This window comes from Macrosteles quadrilineatus, unplaced genomic scaffold, assembly GCF_028750875.1.
Source record: "Macrosteles quadrilineatus isolate MER2022 unplaced genomic scaffold, UCM_ALF_1.0 Scaffold_2__2_contigs__length_208266976, whole genome shotgun sequence".
Taxonomy (NCBI): Eukaryota; Metazoa; Arthropoda; class Insecta; order Hemiptera; family Cicadellidae; genus Macrosteles; species Macrosteles quadrilineatus.
This window is the reverse complement of record NW_026542595.1, coordinates 111314245-111336573: the sequence shown is the minus strand read 5'-3', so window position 1 is coordinate 111336573 and position 22329 is coordinate 111314245. Positions and strand designations below refer to the sequence as shown.

Genomic DNA, 22329 nt, shown 5'->3' with positions numbered 1-22329 from the left:
GTCCTGTTGCGGTGACCTTGTACTTGGTGTTGGCTTCAGGGACTCTTTAACTGCTGAAACTTACTTAACAGTGGAATTATTACATGTTGTAATAGTTTTATTCACAAATGTTGGTACTTGGTAACATACAATTTTAATTGATTCATATGCTTTTCCTTCTAAGACTATCTATCTACTTATTGTAATGAATATTTAGTTGTTTGAAATGTATGTTACATGGAACTTAAAATATGACACTTGAATGATACCTGATGTTGTTAGACACATAAATACTATGTTCAAAATGGTATACACAATTACTTTATGACGACACTTTGTTATAGGAGTTTTGAACATAAATGTTTTATTTTAATTATTTATGAATTCTTGCGTGAAAGTCCTTTCTTTCCTTAATAATCTAGAGAGTTGTAAAGACAATTTTTTGAGTGAATAATTAAGGGTGATCAATCCTTAATTACTTCTCGTTGAGTGGAGTTTGTCCTTGTGCTGCACACCAAACCAACTTGTATGTCACTGAATGTCACTAATTATCATTCATCTTACGCGCACTAGTAAAATCAATAAGTGTCCAACGTGTAAGTAAGTTGCTTGTTATAAGAACTAAAAATACAGTCACAATGGTAAACTTGATTGCGATTGTCTGTGAGTGTCTGCGTGGCCACGCGATATCTTTGTATTAAAAGTCGACTTAACACTTGAGTTTTGTGTAGCTACACATTATTTACATAATATTTACACGAGTTTGCGGGAGTGCGTGTGCTTCGGGAATAGACGTACTAATTGTTTCTTAGAATACACATTGCTTACGTATGACTAACTAAACCTAAGTGAATACTAGGTAAGGTCAAAGCATATGAATCATATATGTATTGTGGTTAATTATTTTGTGTAGCAATAAATCAAAATCAGTTAAATAGCTAACTTGTGAAATATATTTATGAATTATTGTATGTTACCAAAATTATCTTATAAAATAAACATAGTATCTATTGACCTAACGTAACTAAATATTTTTATTTTACAAGTCTTGTTTGAAAAACTTTCATTCGGGAGACATGAATTACTTCTTTGACAAGTTTTCCATTTTTTAAGATTTCCACTAGATATGAGACTGGTGTAACTTGTTTTAATACAGTATACGGACCTTTGTAGCGGTAAGAAAATTTGGTTTGATTTTCCCTCAAATTTTTAGGGTACCATATGAGAACTTGGTCTCCTGGGTGTAAGATTAAGTCTCTCCTATTCCTATCGTAATACATTTTTTGTTTCTTTTGTTCACTAGCTATGATAGAAGGTATTGTGTCCCTAATTTCATTTACAATTCTTATGTTTTCTAACAGATCTTTTTCTACATTTGGATTTACAAAAAAAGTATCACTTGGAAAGCTTGGCTCAAAGCCTAAAAATAAGTACGAAGGTTTGTACTTGGTTGTCTGGTGTTTACTGTTATTGTAAGCAAAAAGTACATAGTCAATGTATTGTGACCATGCGTTTGGTTTTTCAGCTACATAATGAGAAATCATATTTATCAACGTGTTATTAAAGTTTTCTACTTGTCCATTAACTTGTGGTGTGAAAGCACTACTTAGAATTTGGCATGTACCTATTGCTGTGGTTAAGTCACGAATCAAATTGTTGTTAAATTCAGTACCTCTATCTGATTGTATAATAGAAGGTGTTCCATAAGTACAAATTAGTTTTAAGAGACATTTTACAATTGATTTACCATCTGCAACTACAAGTGGGAAAGCAAATGCAAATCGACTACAGGCATCAGTTACTGTTAAAATGTATTTATATCTATTGCTAGGATTTAATGGACCAATTATGTCAAGTTGGATTCGTTCAAATATTTTGTTAGTGGGAGGGATAGGATTAAGGAAGCCATACTTCTTCTTCGGAGAGTTCTTTCTTTTCTGACAACTTTCGCAGGTTTTCACGTAGTTTTCGACATCTGTTGACATACCAATCCAATGATATCTTTCTTTGATTTTTCCGAGAGTCTTGAATGTACTTAGATGTCCTCCTGATAACGGTGAATTGTGGTACTCCTGAAGGATGTTGTTGACGAGTTTTCGTGGTATTGCTATAACATGTCTGTGAGGATCAGAATCGTTGTACATTCGGTAGAGTACACCATTCTCTGTCTTGTAATACGTGGCCATTTTCCTGTACTTTTGTTCCACAAGATCAGGATTTTCCAAAGCAAGTAAGATGCATTTTAGGTCATCGTCCTGAGCTTGCAATTTCTTCAAGTCCACGAGATGAAGGGCATTTACTGAAGTAAGGTTGAAAGTGAAATCCTCTTCTATAGTCTTGTCAACCGGATTTCTGCTTAAGAAGTCAGGCAAGACTAAGGATTTACCTGCCTTGTGAGTAATTTCCAGGTCGTAGTCACATATTAAATTCGAGAGTCTGGTGAGTCTAGATGAAGCTCCTTTAAATGATTTATAATATTGCAATGCAGAATGATCAGTGAAAACCTTTACTTTTCTTCCAAATAAAAATTCTCTCCATTTTACCAATGCATAGACTAAGGATAAGAATTCTTTTTCTGAAACGCTGTAGTTAACTTCATTTGGTTTTAGTTTTCTACTTAAATACTGAATAGGATGTTCTGTAGATGTTTCTGGATCATACTGGGTCATTACTGCTCCTATAGCATAATTTTATGCGTCTGTGTACACTCTGGTCTCTCTGTGTTCTACGAAGTGGCTGAGAAGTGGCGGTGAGGTGAGAATCGTCTTGAGTTCCTGGAATGAAGTCTCACAGTCGTTTGTCCATTGAAACTTCTTCGTTGCGTTGAATTCCTTTATGAGTGTTGTTAAGGGCATGGCTATTTTTTGCAAAGTTTTTAACAAATCTACGGAAGTAATTTGCAGCTCCAAGAAACGATCTTACTTGTTTAATGGTAGTTGGGGTTTTAAATTTAATTATGGATTCTATATTTGTTTTTAATGGCAAACAGCCTTTAGAACTTACTTCATGTCCAAGTATGTTTATTTGATCGTACATGAATTGACACTTTTTTGAGTTTAGCTTTAGGTTAACATTGTTTAGCTCTTGTAAAATAATTTCTATGTTTTCCAACTGTTCGTCAAATGTTTTTCCTAACACGGTGATGTCATCAATGAATGGTATGCATCTGCTATACAAATGTTTTGATAAAATTCTAGTTATGGCTCTTTGGAAAGCTACTGTAGCAATGGATAATCCTTGTGGCATTCTTCTAAACTGATACTTTCCCGTTTGTGTGATAACGGTTAAATATTTTCTGTCTTCTGGGGCTATCTCTAACCGGAAGAATGCGTTTTTCAAATCTAAGTGAGTAAAATAAGTCATTTCAGATAAACAAGACAAGACCAAATCTACTGAGACTATGGGGAAATTTTGTTGTTCTAAACATTTGTTAACTGATCTCAAATCAGATATTACACGCGATGAGCTGTCAGAGTTGGTTATTACGAACATTGGGCTGGCGAACTCTGTGTATTCGGGCGATTCTTCGAGTATACCTGCCTTTGTTAGTTTTTCGATTTCTTCTTGAAGGATTTTGCGTTCTTTTAGGCTTTGCCTATAAGGAGGATGATATACTGGTTTAGCATCTGATTTTAGGTTAAGTTTAACTGGTGGTAGTTTAGCTGGACCTAAATCTTCTGTCTTGTTAGTAAACATGTGGCTAAATTTAAATAATATTGCTGCTAACTTGTTATGCTGATTGACTGTCAATTTTGGATTTATGTCAAGTGGGTTGCCATTTCTGTCAAGTGCAATTGTTTTAGAAGGATGAAGTGGTTTTATTTTAGGTGGATGTGTGCATGTTCTTGTTTTTACTCCGGCATTTGGTTTTAAATAACCTAATATTACGTTTTGTTTTAACCATTTTGGAGATTTACTTGCATTGTAAGCGTAAATAAACTTTTGTGAATTTTCGTTTTCTGATGAGATATAAAAGTGGAGGTTCTTTTTGTCTCGGTAATTTAAATCTATATCAAGTTCATATTGATGATGTTCTGGCAAGATTTCCATTCACTACGCCGAACTCGTTTGAAAAGAAAATGGAGGTGGAGGGTTTTATTATTTGCATCGGCATTATAAATCTTATTGTTTTAGTTTTCATTGCAGTCTGTATTTGCTATTTAATTTTAAAAATTCACAAATTTAGGAATCAGGTACTCACTCGATTGGACCGGCTAGAAGAAGAGGAAAGAGAAGCTGAAACGAGAGCTGCCGGTCCACGAGATCATAAGCAAAGTATAATACTGGAGTCGATCAGATTGTTCAGGGCCCTGTTCTATTAAGAACACCCAAACCCTCCACCATACCCCTGCTCCCTGCTCCCTGCTGATACCTGCTGTTACCTGGCTCGGATACCCGGCGCCTCCACCATGCGAGTCCCATGCCTCACTTTAAGTTTAAGTTTCCTAAAATGATTCACTCGCTTAGCTTAGTCAAGAGGTGTTAGGTTAATGAGACATAAGACTGCTTATGGGTGTTATTCAACGTGTAATGAACAAAAATTTAAATTTAGAAAAAACAACTAAAGTAACTAAGTGTTACAACAGCAAAAGAAAACTTTGAAAATGCAAAAAAACAACAATAATAAGATAAATTAATTTGCAACGTTAAATTTACAAGAAAAGAAAATCAATTGAAAATATAAAAGAATTAGTTACTGACAAATTATATGACTTTTATGTTTGACAAAGTGTTAGTTAGATATTTTATTCTTTCTACATACTGTCTATTGTCCCAGAAGCACACACACCGATACACGCACTCCCAAACTCCCGATCTTCTTTCTCCGGTGGCCCGTGGTGATCTCCTCGATGTTTTCCTTCAGATCCTCCAGCTCCAAGACTCGTCACCCCTCCATCTTCTTCATTAGCCCTTCTCATTGGCTGATTACCGATAGGGTGTGTGGCTAATAGGTTAACGGTGTTTCTTGGAAGTCAGCCCTACCGGTCATCGCCTAGCTCACATCAGCTGGGAAAGGAATTTGTAAATTGATGCTCATGCTACTGTTCAACTCTGTTCACACCAACTGGTCGACTAAGTGTAATGTGAACAGAGTGTCTGCATAGATGAGCACCGTGGGTACGGGGTTAATCCCCTTTCTTACACCATCAACACATTTAATGGATTTAAACAAGTTTAGAAATAATTAAATCTCTGGGAACACGTACAAAACTAAGCACAAATTATTAATTGGTGAAGAATTTAAAATGAAAACGAGAGCAACAGAAAAAGATTTTACTGTCTCAGAAGCAGCAGAGGTACGAAACAATCTTAAAGGAATACACACCACCTGTACATGTTCCACCAGAACTAGAAGAAAACAGACCACTTCCAACTACGGTTGATGCATACAAACATCTACCGGAAATGTTGGGAATGAGTCACCGAAGATGTAACGAGTTCTTATTTATGGAAATATTTTAGTAAATATGTAATCAGACAAGTTGAAATTCGCTTAGTCTGCAGGTTCGCTGCGGTGGCGGTATTTGTTTATACATCAAACAAGTTAACACTAAATAATTCTTTCTTATGTAAAAATTATGTAAGCCTAGCTATTATAATTAATTTATTTTTAATTTGTTACAGGTCAGAATGCTGGAAAGTTTGGGGGGAAAAGATTTAAAACATTGTATAAACACAATGATGAGAAGGATTGCAGCAGACGAGGTGGCAATGAATATTTCATACACAGGAAAATCTGTTGGAAAAGTGCACAAAATGACTTTTTCTAAATATTTAGTGTGCAAGTGTGTGCATGGCAAGTGTTATACTAACACCACAGATTTGTTAATTAAAGAGAAAAACTAAACACAATTGTTTTAAAAATAAAAATACACGATTGAGATTTGCCATGAAGGTAAAACTATATCGAACTGAAGGGTGGTGATTGGTTTGGTAAATAATTAATACACTCGTAGTTAGGTTTGCTGTTACAGGAAGCGAGTTTTTTATTCTCTCCATAAACCATTTAGCATACAATAATGCTTAAAAATGCGCACTATTAGCTCTACAGTTTGGAAAGGAAAAAATTTTAACCCCAATAAATCTCCTCATAACCCATAGTCCAATCATGCTGGTTCGCGAACTTCTTTGAAAGAAATGTAGTTTAACACGTTTATACAAAATTTCATTAACATTGGATAATTTTTGTTTGAGTTGTCATGCTAAAGACACACGCACACGTACATACATACACACACAATATATGGGTTTTTGGTCTTTGGGAACCTTTAAACAAAACAGGAAATCGGCCCTGCGTCCAGGCCTTATCATGAGACCTACGGTAATAGCTTATTATTCCCTGCATAGGAAATTTGTTAAAACACGATTATGGTTATAATCATATATAATTTTTTTTTAATATGATATAAATTTTAACAGACAGTGTTTTTGGCCTATGGTAATAGCTTATTCCCAGTATGAGAAACTCGCTAAAAGTTCAAGTATATTAAGGTAAATTACTTGAAATCATTATTACTGTGAAATAACAGATCATAGCATTACAGAAGAAAAGTTTGACAACCCAACCCCTTTTAAGAATAATCTACTTCGGGTGGTTTCTGGTTTCCAATTCATATATTTTTACTCTTCATATATGTGAATAAAAAACAAGAGTAACAAGATTCGAGGAAAGGGCTTCACAATGTGATCTACAGCGTCGTTAGAAAGAGATATAGCCTAATGTTTCTCTCATGATCCTTAAGTGTGTCTCCAACTCACTTTTACTGACGAGAACCTTTTTTGATCAGTGTGCGGTTGAGGTAAAACATTTGAGGCTAACGTAAATAAGGACACTTCTGCATAAGATGTCTATTTATATTATTTGCTAAATGGATCTTACGAATATGATTAGATATAGAGTAGAAGATAAGTTTAACAATTAAATTTCTTTACGTTTTAATGCGGTTTTATAAACAATGAAATTACCGAGATATTTTCCTTTAATGGATACAACGAAAGAAATACATGAATTGATTACTGATTGGTAATTTTATGCCATATTTAGTTTTTATCATTATTTTATATAATTTTCCAATCATTTACTGTATTTTAACTACTACTACTATACTATACTACTAGATACTATTACCTGAAAACGAAAAACCTTGTTATATCCAGTGTTTAAATTCAAAATAAATAGAACTTTTGTGAATTTTCGTTTTCTGATGAGATATAAAAGTGGAGGTTCTTTTTGTCTCGGTAATTTAAATCTATATCAAGTTCATATTGATGATGTTCTGGCAAGATTTCCATTCACTACGCCGAACTCGTTTGAAAAGAAAATGGAGGTGGAGGGTTTTATTATTTGCATCGGCATTATAAATCTTATTGTTTTAGTTTTCATTGCAGTCTGTATTTGCTATTTAATTTTAAAAATTCACAAATTTAGGAATCAGGTACTCACTCGATTGGACCGGCTAGAAGAAGAGGAAAGAGAAGCTGAAACGAGAGCTGCCGGTCCACGAGATCATAAGCAAAGTATAATACTGGAGTCGATCAGATTGTTCAGGGCCCTGTTCTATTAAGAACACCCAAACCCTCCACCATACCCCTGCTCCCTGCTCCCTGCTGATACCTGCTGTTACCTGGCTCGGATACCCGGCGCCTCCACCATGCGAGTCCCATGCCTCACTTTAAGTTTAAGTTTCCTAAAATTGTATAACACGTTTATACAAAATTTCATTAACATTGGATAATTTTTGTTTGAGTTGTCATGCTAAAGACACACGCACACGTACATACATACACACACAATATATGGGTTTTTGGTCTTTGGGAACCTTTAAACAAAACAGGAAATCGGCCCTGCGTCCAGGCCTTATCATGAGACCTACGGTAATAGCTTATTATTCCCTGCATAGGAAATTTGTTAAAACACGATTATGGTTATAATCATATATAATTTTTTTTTTAATATGATATAAATTTTAACAGACAGTGTTTTTGGCCTATGGTAATAGCTTATTCCCAGTATGAGAAACTCGCTAAAAGTTCAAGTATATTAAGGTAAATTACTTGAAATAATTATTACTGTGAAATAACAGATCATAGCATTACAGAAGAAAAGTTTGACAACCCAACCCCTTTTAAGAATAATCTACTTCGGGTGGTTTCTGGTTTCCAATTCATATATTTTTACTCTTCATATATGTGAATAAAAAACAAGAGTAACAAGATTCGAGGAAAGGGCTTCACAATGTGATCTACAGCGTCGTTAGAAAGAGATATAGCCTAATGTTTCTCTCATGATCCTTAAGTGTGTCTCCAACTCACTTTTACTGACGAGAACCTTTTTTGATCAGTGTGCGGTTGAGGTAAAACATTTGAGGCTAACGTAAATAAGGACACTTCTGCATAAGATGTCTATTTATATTATTTGCTAAATGGATCTTACGAATATGATTAGATATAGAGTAGAAGATAAGTTTAACAATTAAATTTCTTTACGTTTTAATGCGGTTTTATAAACAATGAAATTACCGAGATATTTTCCTTTAATGGATACAACGAAAGAAATACATGAATTGATTACTGATTGGTAATTTTATGCCATATTTAGTTTTTATCATTATTTTATATAATTTTCCAATCATTTACTGTATTTTAACTACTACTACTATACTATACTACTAGATACTATTACCTGAAAACGAAAAACCTTGTTATATCCAGTGTTTAAATTCAAAATAAATAGAACTTTTGTGAATTTTCGTTTTCTGATGAGATATAAAAGTGGAGGTTCTTTTTGTCTCGGTAATTTAAATCTATATCAAGTTCATATTGATGATGTTCTGGCAAGATTTCCATTCACTACGCCGAACTCGTTTGAAAAGAAAATGGAGGTGGAGGGTTTTATTATTTGCATCGGCATTATAAATCTTATTGTTTTAGTTTTCATTGCAGTCTGTATTTGCTATTTAATTTTAAAAATTCACAAATTTAGGAATCAGGTACTCACTCGATTGGACCGGCTAGAAGAAGAGGAAAGAGAAGCTGAAACGAGAGCTGCCGGTCCACGAGATCATAAGCAAAGTATAATACTGGAGTCGATCAGATTGTTCAGGGCCCTGTTCTATTAAGAACACCCAAACCCTCCACCATACCCCTGCTCCCTGCTCCCTGCTGATACCTGCTGTTACCTGGCTCGGATACCCGGCGCCTCCACCATGCGAGTCCCATGCCTCACTTTAAGTTTAAGTTTCCTAAAATTGTATAACACGTTTATACAAAATTTCATTAACATTGGATAATTTTTGTTTGAGTTGTCATGCTAAAGACACACGCACACGTACATACATACACACACAATATATGGGTTTTTGGTCTTTGGGAACCTTTAAACAAAACAGGAAATCGGCCCTGCGTCCAGGCCTTATCATGAGACCTACGGTAATAGCTTATTATTCCCTGCATAGGAAATTTGTTAAAACACGATTATGGTTATAATCATATATAATTTTTTTTTAATATGATATAAATTTTAACAGACAGTGTTTTTGGCCTATGGTAATAGCTTATTCCCAGTATGAGAAACTCGCTAAAAGTTCAAGTATATTAAGGTAAATTACTTGAAATCATTATTACTGTGAAATAACAGATCATAGCATTACAGAAGAAAAGTTTGACAACCCAACCCCTTTTAAGAATAATCTACTTCGGGTGGTTTCTGGTTTCCAATTCATATATTTTTACTCTTCATATATGTGAATAAAAAACAAGAGTAACAAGATTCGAGGAAAGGGCTTCACAATGTGATCTACAGCGTCGTTAGAAAGAGATATAGCCTAATGTTTCTCTCATGATCCTTAAGTGTGTCTCCAACTCACTTTTACTGACGAGAACCTTTTTTGATCAGTGTGCGGTTGAGGTAAAACATTTGAGGCTAACGTAAATAAGGACACTTCTGCATAAGATGTCTATTTATATTATTTGCTAAATGGATCTTACGAATATGATTAGATATAGAGTAGAAGATAAGTTTAACAATTAAATTTCTTTACGTTTTAATGCGGTTTTATAAACAATGAAATTACCGAGATATTTTCCTTTAATGGATACAACGAAAGAAATACATGAATTGATTACTGATTGGTAATTTTATGCCATATTTAGTTTTTATCATTATTTTATATAATTTTCCAATCATTTACTGTATTTTAACTACTACTACTATACTATACTACTAGATACTATTACCTGAAAACGAAAAACCTTGTTATATCCAGTGTTTAAATTCAAAATAAATAGAAATAGTCTATAGTGTTCACTGCTAAACAATTGTTCCGTTTTTCGATTTTAGAAAACCCCATTTCCACTCTAAGTAAACATATATACAAATAAGATTTTTATATGTTATCTAATATAATTAAATTACAATAATAGTCAATTCGTGTGACAATTAAATAAAAACATAAGAAAACTCAAAATAGCCTAGATATTAGTAATCTGCCATGTAATCTTCAAGATACCAACACATCAAAAGCATATTGGGACCATCTTATTGTACGGTGCCCGATTTAACAAAGACATGTAGTAGGCCTACAACTAACTTATTATCGAAAATTTGAACATATTGTAAGTAAAAGTCTATTTCTAGTATGATTTTTATATTATATAATCATACTATGAAAAAATCAACCTTGAAACTGTATTCAACTATATCTACGTTCTTTTACAGTAATTAACTTGTAAAAAATATATTGACAAATGAAAATATATTTTAATATAATTTGTAATTCATGCCCGCGACACAAAAACATAACAAAATAAAATTATGCCAACCAACGTTCTGTAAAATTCCAAAATATATTTAGCGTGGTAGAAATGATATAAAACATGAAACGAAGAGTCACCTTGAAATAAAATACAATAGATAAGGTTACTCGTATGGAAAAAAACTACCAATTTTATTAAAACAATTTGAACTCATTCCATTTGCTGTATGACTAATAATCCAGCTGATTATGAATAGGTAGTAAATATTGTCTAACATATGAAATATGAAATGGGTCGATAATTAATGAGGCTGTATAATAACCCGCGGTCTGTAAGTTGATGTTATCATTAAGTAGTGGTTTGGCGGGCCTCATTAACTCAACGTGTCTTATATTGGTTTATATGGTTTATATTACATTATACTCTGCGTATTGCGTAAAGACATCAATCAAAAATGTTTTAAACCAAACATTCTGTGGTCTAAACATATTTTTTCGTTGTGAAATAGTTTGAGAAATAAACACATCTAGTATGCTCTACCCAATCAATTGTTTTTCTGTTTATTTTATGCGAAATAAAAATTTGCAGTCAGCTTTAGAGTAAGCAATAGATTTGTATTGATTATTTTTTCGTAACTTGATTAGTTACTTAAGTATTGCTGAAAAAAAAAAAAAACACTTGAAAAGCAGAATTTTTCGAGCAGCAAATATTCCTACTTAAAATAATGGAGTTTTTTTGCCTAAGTGTTTACTATTTCAAATAAATCCTCTTGTGGTAATAATTATCAGTAACAACGATACTTTTACCGATACTATTAAGTACCCGAAATCAGTATACTCTGGATTGTCCGAGCCCCGGTCATCCAAACTCTTAGGCCTTTCTCACGGTCAGAACAACAGTTACGTTTTATGTACATTTCTGTTCAAAGTGAAGTATAAATAACAAGCACTTTGTTATTTCTTAAAATTAATATTTTATATAATGATTAATTGAAAAGTAGGTAAATTATTTTAACGTACAATCATCAACGGCGACCTAGAAAATAGAAATCACACATTACTGATTAACCTAACAATTGGTAAACTGAACAAGTTTGCAGAACGTCAACAAAAGTAGTGACATTTTTGCTTGTGAATGATTAACGTGATTTTGTCAATTATAGTTCAAGTAAAACTAAAAAAAGGAATAATTTTATATTTTAAAATGATATGGAACCTCCTTATTCTGTTGTAACAGTCATAGACGGATAGTATTTTTTCAAGGCCAATAGTTAGTTGTTTTTGCTGGCCACCGGATAACTTAATTCTTATCTATTGTTGGAAGCGCACTCCGACTTATACCTGTCTGGGATATTTTGAATACCCAATTGATTTATCTGTTCACGTTACATGGTTAGAATGAAGTTGACCATAAACGAAAGATACTCTTTAATAACCCATCCTTATTCGAGCTACGGAATTTAATAACACTAACTTATTAAAAAAAATTCTATGAAAATACAAATTAGCCTAGAATTTGGTATTCTGTATGCATTATTGGTCAAACATACACTTTACAAGTCTTTGTTTTCCTAATGTGGTAACATCTAATCTCAAAATCTAAGAGACGTTCGTATTATCAGAGATTCTCAGTAACCTAGGTAAGCTCAGTCCAAACCACCTCGGTTGATCGGGATTGTACTGCAATCATATTTGTACAAATTTTAATCACAATTATTTTCTTTGTTTACTTCTTCACCATAAACAATGAAAATGAGTTAAATTATAAAAAAAAAAAAACACTGAACACTACTCTAATTCTGGTTGACACACGATATATTTCCAATAATTGAAAGTGATAACGATCTTATCACCAACCTGGTGTTGTAGATTCGGTTGGTTCGAAATTAATATTTAAATTGGAATCGTATATCATGTGTAAATTTATCGTTGTTAATGACCAATTTCACTCATCCACACGGTTATAACATAAACCGATTTATTATTGTAACTCGAACCATTTTCCAACTATCGCAATCTAATAGTAACAACCCGCACGTACACATGTTAATTATTTACAAGTTTTTACCTCAGAAATTCCAGATTTGTAAACATTTCAATGCAAGTCTAGGTTGTATCAGGGTTGAAAGGAAAATATACGTTTCTGAGGGTATGAGATTCGAGGTTTTGAGAAGAAAGAAAACGGATATTATGTCCTAGAATACACAGAATAAAACAGAATTTGTATACACTCTTTCCAGACATGAAAGAAACCTGGTTGCTTAGAGGTTGTACCAAGATGCAAAATGAATGTTCATCATGTAAAATAAGTATACAAAAACCTAACTTTACATATTTAGAGTACTTAATTAAATCCTGAACTTTAATAACAAATCTATTTTATAATTTTAATGTCTAGCACTATGTAGAATATTTCTTTGTTAAAACGATATAGTACTATATTGTCTGAAAAATAACATCTTAAATCTATATCTAAATATATTAAACATGAGGAAAATATTAATTGTTTTACTTCGTCTTAAATTGCATACAGGATTATTATTATTTTTTTTATTTTAAAGTAGGAACTTAAATAAATATCTTACTTCCGATGTTTTCGTTTATTTATTTTATTGGTTCGTTTATAATATTCTATTTAGTTAATCTGTTTGCCATTCCCAAATTCTGTTAATTCTTAAGTTGCACCTATATACTTGGAAACTTATATAATATTAATAATTATAAATGTATTATTATCATTTAATTTGTCCGCAACTAAGATAGAAGGACCAGAGTGTACGCTTACCAATAAGAAGCTTACCACAAAGTTGTGCGACGTCTAGAGAGAAGTCTTTATATGTTTCTATTCCACATTTGAAAAACAACTTGGAAATATTTTACTTCACATTATGATATGGGTCCTATAACTTAAAGGTGTACTTGAAACCCCGTTACTCTTTCATGAGGCAAAGCTCAATGGTACATGCTTAATTGGACGAAGATATTTGGTGTGTTTGCATTTTCAGTGTGGCAGAACCAAAAAGAATAACTTTATCCATCGTAATGTAAAGACAATTCATATTCAGTACCCATGGACTTTTGATCCATCCCCCATCTCACCCCCATAAACACAATGCAGATGCGCGTAACCCTAAAAGTCACGTCAATCCTATAAACCATGTTTTGTTTATTTCAGCTAAAATTAACCAATAAATAGTTTTATTAATACTTATGAAGTCAAACGGGGTGAAGCCTGTTGGTAACAGCAAGTCTATATAAGTTTAAATTATTTACTCAAGGAAAAGCTAAAAAAACAATAAAAATGGCAGTTCAAAATAACTTTTAATAACCATTGTCTTAATCATTTTTAGCTGCCATTTTGTTATTGATAGTCCGATTTCTATTTTCTTTATGCTAAAATGTTATGTTTCGTCAAGACCTGTAAAATGATACCAAACTCGACTATACTTGCTATTTAAAAAGTTTTAGCTATCCCCTTCCCCCGCTCACTCTAATGGAAAACTTTGAAATTGACCATAATTATTGTAGCCCTTCATATTTAAACAAGTTGCCGCAAACCGATTTCAAATATCTCAAATTGTTAAAAAAAATAAAAGGGGGTACAAGCTAATTTTCAGCCACCCGCATGGTTATTCGGATTTGAAACGTTTTAGGACGCCAATTTGTTATTTTTTTTATTCACTTTAAGCGGTTTAACAAATTAGTTCAGTTCTCAGTACAACTTTGTATGCTACTTAGAACATATTGAGCTGCTTACACAAGCTTTGACGTTCTCAGAGTCGCATAACGTGCTTTGCTTTGTCAATACGTATTCGCTAACGAGAAAATCAATAAAAAAATACCCTTCCTTTATCAATGAAGGGTAGAGTATAGAATAACAGACACAAGCTGATAACAATAGAAGTGATTAAACATGTCATACATAGTGTGTGAACATAGCATTGTTAAACAGCAGTGTCAATTGTGATGCTTTGTTGACTATTGACATTTTCAAACAAGTGTCATGAGATGAATAGTCTACATTCATTAGATGAATTAGTCTCATTCTCACAATCACTTTTGTTTCACAGGATAAAGAAGGACCGGCCGACCCCCCTTAGAATTGGTTGTGAATTGTTGCAACGAAATTTGAAACATATCACACCAAAAGAAACATAAAAGGGAAAGCCATATGTGACAGGTGTTACGCCTACCCTTACAAAAAATGGGGTAAGTAACTTAGAATAATTATTGTATTTACTCATGTAAGGCATGTAAGGTCATGTAAGGATCGTAAGACTTACGTAAAAAACGTAATCAAATAAAGCTAATCATCAAATGGTGTAAAGTAAACCTTAACGAAATTGTGACGCGGCTGTCAAATGTTTTGGGTTTAGATCCTACCAGTCGCCAATGGCTTGTACCCCATTGATGATGACAGATTCTGTTGGTTCTGTAGTCAAATTAATCTTGAAAAAATGCAATCAATCGTAATTTAATCAAGTAAAGAGTACCCTATGAAAAACTTGCAAATAAAAGACAAGTATTTATGTAGGTTTAGATAGTTTTATTTGGTCATATTTTTTAATCAGTCCAGGATCTGAAGGGGTTGAGTATGCATGGAAAAGCTGACGCAATTTTATTTCTGATTGTTGTTATAGGTAAGTGATCGTGAAAATAAGTGAAATGAGATGAGCAAGAAAGCAAAGACCAGAGGAAGGCTAGAAAGCAACAGGATTCGGGAAAAAAATAAGAGGCATAGAAAAACCCTGCGCCTAAATCAAGAGGTTACAGGTACAAGTACTGAAGAAGAGTAACTAAGGGGATAGTGTAATAATTGTTCAACTTGTCTAAAAGAAATAAATCTAAACACTTTGTACACTGTTTTACTTTTAAAATACGGTTTCCTCTCGGTATTTCCTCTTTAATTGAACATGGCAAATCGTGTTATCGGATGAACGCCAAAGGACAAGACAGGAACGTCTTTTAATCAGCTTAAGAGCTTGTCGAGAGACGCTGAACAGACGAGAACCAAATGTGATCAGTCTGGTTTTGTGTCGACAAACTTGATATGGTTCGTTACAGCCTCTTAAGAATGTATAAAATTAGCAGAGACAATTAAGTATTTTATGTGTTAGCCAATATGACCTGTGAGTTAAATTTAATTTGTTGTGAAGGTAAATTATGTTATATATTTTTGTAAGCTGAAGTTCCAGAGATTATATACTATTTTAATTTTCCAACATAGTTTCAAAAAGTGCAAATTCTTATGTTGTAAATATAAGACGAGTTTGTTTTTCTACTGCAACTCGTTAAACAGTTAACTGTGGGTTCCAGACTTTTGCCTAACTCTGTATAGCCTACTATTAGGTTGTTCAATTTCAACTAACGCATATTATAGGAATAGGTTAAATAAGGTGTACTAACACCATAAAAATAAAGGCACACTTAATCTTTGAAATGCAATACATTTTTTTACAGAAATAAATAAACACATGTATTTGTTAAACATTAAAGCACAATAAACCGTATTAAAATCTATTAAAATGTAATCGTAAACAACGTTAAACCAGTCCAAAATATCCTTGAATTGATTTAAGCACTGTTGTTGAAATTGACGAACACTGTTGACATATTCAGAGTAAACCTAGTGATCTAATCTATCAAAGACAGATGTTCATGAATGAATATAAACACAACAGCAGTGTTCGCGCCTAAGGGTGGATGTCTGTCTCTGACATTATTATCCTCTATACTGGACAATCATGTGTAGAAAAAATATCCCTCTGTTAACCAGAAAAACTTCAGTTCAATTTTTGTTTTATGCTTGCAACTTTTCCAGCGAGTAACAAACATATTGTAATGACTCAAAAAAACTATGTTTGTATGGTAATCAATTAAATTCAAAATTAAATCTAGTTTATATTTTAATATTTATTCATGTTAATCTCATGAAAATTGGGGAGCGACCTGGTGTAGTGGTTAGAGCGCGGGACCCCAGTCCCTGAGGTCCCGGGTTCGATCCCCGCCAAGTCACCAATGGATTTTATCCAAGTGATAATGCCGCAACCCCTAGGTCTAGCCTGAAGTAATGTGAAAAACAATCCCAGGCTCGTGCCTAGAGTCCTAGAAAAAAAAAAAAAAAAAAAAAAAAAAAAAAAAAAAAAAAAAAAACTCATGAAAATTATGTAAAAATTTATTTGCCTAGTATCCCAAAACCTGTGTTAATATTAATTGCCGAAATATTGTCTCAACATGCATACATATTAATCACAATAAAAATTTATTCATTGGCCTACCAAATTATTATTATTTAAAACAATTCCTACGATTAAAATACTGTGCATATGGGTTCAAGATTATCAATAAATCCCGCACATGTTTTTAATTATGTAAACCCCATAAAATAAAGAAGAGATAACTGACAACGATGATCTGTGCAGTTAAGGTTTCCATAAATAAGAGATCAGAAGTAAATATTTAACTTAATTGGGTAAAATTAAATTGTAAAGTAATTCAAATAATAAACTAAAGTGAATTAAAGAAAGAAGAATTATAACTACGGTACAATATCCTGAAGAAGAATCATTTAAAGAAGATTGGTGAGAAAATTCCATTGAATTATTAATTAAGAATATAGACTCCATCATTATACGTTTTGGGACTAGACCTACCTCCATTTAATTAACATCAACAATAGGAAAGAAAAATTGATCAGAATCATAATCTTACTAAATTAAGTTATTTTTCCAATTTATTATTCAATTTACAATTAAACTTATTGATATTTATATTGGTCTAAAAGAAATTTTTTGATTCACAGTCTACACAAATCCCCACCCCTGAAGAATTTTGTAACCTTAATTTTAATAAATTTTTGTACCATTAAAACATTGTATTTTAAAACATCTGTCCCTCGTATTAACTATTATTTAAACTTAGTTAAGATTAGAATGATTATAACAATAACAAGTATAGAGAGGTTTATTTCAATATAAATTGTATGTTTCTCACAAATATACTAAGGGGCAATTTTTGCGCTACCTTTTCATAAAGGTTTTGACAGTAAAACTGAAATAAGGTCAATATAAGGTTATTGTGGTTGATTTTAAAAAAGGTTATTTATTTAAGGACGAATGTCTAGTAGTGCGTGATGATTCCAAAATGGGTGACTGCGGTTCGTGGTTATAGCCTGTATGAATAAACCTGTCTCCTAACCCTTAGTTTGGCCAATTTATTTTTTTATTCTTTCAACGTTAACACCATTTTTACATTCGAATATACATTAAATAGGATTAAACCACATTATAAACATAGCATAATTAAGTAATAAATATGAGCAATAATAAAAATAAATAAGAAAGCAGACATGACATGCAACAGACATAACCAATATAAAAGAAAACAAAAATACATTACATAGGCTGAATCATTTCAAGTGTTAATTATCTTAATTATCCAATTATCTTAAGCCCACGCCAGTCCTAGGAAGATGATTTTCCCCACCAAAAACAGTAGGATTTGTAAACTTATCGACGTAAAATATACGCAACCTCCTTTATATGAATTTATTTTTACTATTTCATTCTACTTTAAGCGTTTGCCAGTTTTGGGCAGCCTTAGACTCAAATATTTACAATAAATAAATTCAGTCATTGGTTACGTGTTCGTTAACAACGAAACAGGAGAAAAAATATGATTTGTTCTTAATTTACCAATTGCAATACCATCAGAAGCCTGTTTGGTTCTAGTCATAAGCTACTTTTCTCCTCAATATCGAATTGATCTGATTACAATTTCAAATGGAGTCCTCGATTCAATTATTTCATCGGTTACAATACAATCGATTAACATAATAGCCACAGTGCGTTTTTTACCAAATAGGCGAATGTGTGTGTGTCTTAAATGTTTTCTGTTTAGTAAAAATGAAAATTAAACTACGATAAGATAAACCCTAAACCATTTTGTGGTGACGAAGGTAAGTCTTTGCTAATTTCAGTAACACGAACTCATAAACTGATATAAATAAAAACACCTTTATTTACAAGCTAGTTTCATTATAAATCGTTTTCAAACTAACTCAAGTCAACTAACCTAGCCTTATTTACATAGGAATATACAGAATGTGTCTTGAGAAAGCATTTTTTTATGGTATGCCTTCTAATGGAACAGATTATTTGGATGAGGAAAATCGTTTCACCCATATCCCAGAGGCACCACGTATGTTCGAGATTAAACATAGCGAACGTAATGTTAGTGACATAAAAAACATTAAAACATATTTTACACGCCTCAAGAGTTCAATATCAAATGTCATACAAGTATTGGGACGGTTTGATGTTTGTTCTTTTAGACAGGTTTAGTAATAGTTAAACAGCTGAATATTTAGTTGTCAGAACAGTCTTATTACTCAAAACTCTTTATGATCTTCTTTACAAACATTTTTTTTTTACTTTTCATGGATCGTACAGTGCATATGGTAACATAAATAACATGAGGTTTTACTTTAAAATCTCGTTAAGTGATCTATAAATATTTTTTCTCAACACTATAATGTTTTTAGCTGTTTTGCATACGTTAATTGGAGGCTGCAAGTTAAGTTTCGCTGGCCATGCCGTTATTTGAGGACCGAGTAGGTTTTTACATCCCTAGGGCCGCAAAATCAGCTGACAGCTTACTTTCTTAAAACATGAATGCATTATTAAATACACGATCAGTATCCATAGCACTGCAATGGAATTGCTTTATTTTCACCGCTCTGCCTAGCAACTATTATTTTTTTTGCTGATTCCTCAAACTACTTCTCAACATAACCTTAAATTTGTAGTTGTGTTGACTGTTAGTGAACATTATTATTGTGGTGAATAGTGGTAATAAGGTATAAGGTGGGGAATGTGGTGAAAAATAGCGTTCGTACCACGGACCAAAATGGTTTTGCAGCTCTCGATAGTTTTAAGTTCTAATATTCTATAATTCGATATACTATTTCGAAAATAATTTTTTAAACCTGAACATTTTATTAATTGTATTTAAATTTAATACTGGTTACATATTTATATTTAACATAGTTATGATTCCTTTTTTCCGATGTATAAAACCTTACCGAGGATCGTCGTTTGAGTATTCAATAACGGAAAGCCATAGGCTACTCAAGTATGGCAGTCAGTCCCACAGGAAATATAAGGAAAACTTTTACTGGTTCCGCCTCTTAGCTAAATTGAGGCAGAATATTTTAAAATGTCCCGTGTAAACTAAAAATTCTGTAGCCATTCAACGGATTGCTGAATTTAATTTTTGGTCGTGAAAACATGTTTTTAAACACTTTTCCAATATTGAAATTTGAGCTGTGGTTTACTTATTAAAATACTCTTATTTCTTTTATCAAAGCTATGTAGCTGTATGTACCATTAATGTGACCTATTTAGACTTTTTGTGATCTTGCCGTAGACTTTTCGATAGATATAAAAAATATTGTCCGGTTTTCAGTTCTCGTTAAAATTATTGTTGCTGTTCTGCCTTATTCGATTAGGGCCTACCAGTGTTTATCAAGGGAGAAATAAATATAATTCATTCATTGAATCAGGCTGCAGTGTTTGTTTGATAAAACAGAGATAATTGGTCACCAAATCTTGATTTTGTGTTTGTTGAAATATTTTGATTGACAATCATCAAATTGCCTCTGGGGGTTATTAGGACATTTGACTAAAATCCAATTATCAAAAGGATTTTACATTTTTATTTGATTATTGTAATAAAATCTTTTAATGCATATAAAATTCCTAATAAGTTGTTCAATAAACTTTTCATAAAATTATTTGAGATCTGGTAATATTTAATTTTTTTATCAATTATATTATTTCAATTGTCTTGTTCTTATCGCAATACCACAATGAGTAATTTCAAACAAATAATTCAAACCTGACCCAATTATTACTAAATTAACGAAGTCATTGTCAATTTGTGAGATACATGGCTGATTTATTTTCACGATTTATTGCGATACGTTTGATAATTCCAACTTGGATGAATTATCGTTCATTTCAACCTTTTGTGTAAATGTTAGAAGGAAACGAATTGTAGCGTATTCTAAAGGCTTTTTTAGCAATAATAAAAGTGGACTGTATATGTGGTTATTAATTTAAACTTGATAACGACAGAAAATAATTATGGACTTTTAGTTTCATTTTGATTACAATAAAAGTTACCACACATGATGTTCTGGAAGGTTTAGAGGATGTACAAGTTTCTTCTGATAAAGTAATCTTCCAAATAACATTTGTGTAGTTTTGATTTTCACATACACAATTTAAGTTCAAAATAAAGGGGTTAATTACAATACGAAGAAAACGTTAATTGAATGGAATAATGTAAGAGGAAAAAAAGTGAAAATACTAGTAGCTAGACAAAACTACATGAATAAGGTAAAAGACATTGCACTTGGAACCAGAATGTTTACATTTTTTAAATTTGTATTATTGAATTGTTGTGGCCATGTGGGGATTTAGTAAAATGCTCTTAACTCTCTCTCACTCACAAATGATCAGCTGGCATGCTAAATACTAAACACGAATGTTTATCTGTAAAAAGTTAATGTCATGAAAGAGTTACAAACTATTCGTGTTTTTTTTCTACTGGTTGAAACCTTTGAGAAGTGAATTATGTGTATTGTTTATACCTAAAACGTAATAATTTATAGGTTAATTTAAAGATTCCAGTTTACTACAGTTCCACTTGTTTATATTTTCTCAAAGTTATTAAAGTTTCCATGACTTATTCAGCGGGATATTTCTTTGATTAATCTTAGAGATTAACTTTTGCTAAATCAGCAAACAAACTAGCATGCCATACAGTATTTTTAGCAAGTGTGAAAACTATATTTTTAGTCATACTGTATCCGCATTTAAGATAACAAATTTTAAAACCTAAAATCTGCAATTTCGTTTACCTTTGTTGTACCACAAAAAGGTTCAAGAACCTTTATTAGGCCTCAAATAATTCTCAAATGCTATGTGGTAATCAAAAATAAAATTGTACATGTTTAAGATAGTCCATAAACGTAATACCTCATATTGGTAGGGCTATTTAAATATAACAGTATTTAATATGCGTAACATAATAATCACATCTTAATTTTCGTAAATGTAAATGTTTTTAAACAAAAGCATTTCAAAACGGTTTTCTTTTTTAGCGTGATTCTGACAGACTATTAAAGTGTTCAGCTGTTCCATTAACTTGTTTTAATTTACTTTTCCTCTGTGTTACAGATTTCTCAGCTTAGAAACTTAATTGTTATTTGCCGAAGGCAATTTTCTCCTTACAACCAATTTTATTAAACACTGTGTATTTTATATTAAAAATGAAGGGTAAAATGTGATATTAATGAAATTTATTGTAGCACATTGATTTTCGAGGTCAACTACTATCGGGGTTTCAAAATTTGATTTGATATATATTTTTGTGATATATTCAATGTTTTTTGAACCCAGTGACAAGACCTGTATTATACAGTAAATATTTACCTATTTTGCCTGAAGGTCTTGTAGTTAACACTCGATTAATAGGTGCCTTAAAATAAGAAAATAAATAGCAAAACCTAGAAATAATTAGAACACAGATG

The 22329-nt window shown here is 32.2% G+C and overlaps 1 long non-coding RNA gene across 2 annotated transcripts in view; it reads left to right on the top strand.

Moving 5' to 3' along the window:
• The window catches only part of LOC128987755 (uncharacterized), a 76738-nt gene extending 61207 nt beyond the window's left edge, over positions 1-15531 (top strand). Inside the window, exons 5-6 of one of the 2 annotated variants that reach the window (XR_008490276.1) lie at positions 14804-14942; positions 15374-15531. This is a non-coding gene — a long non-coding RNA (uncharacterized LOC128987755). Of the gene's footprint in view, positions 1-5604; positions 6428-14803; positions 14943-15373 lie in introns of those variants that run through there. The other variant, XR_008490275.1, reaches the window with a different exon arrangement.
• The last annotated feature ends 6798 nt before the right edge of the window (positions 15532-22329 follow it).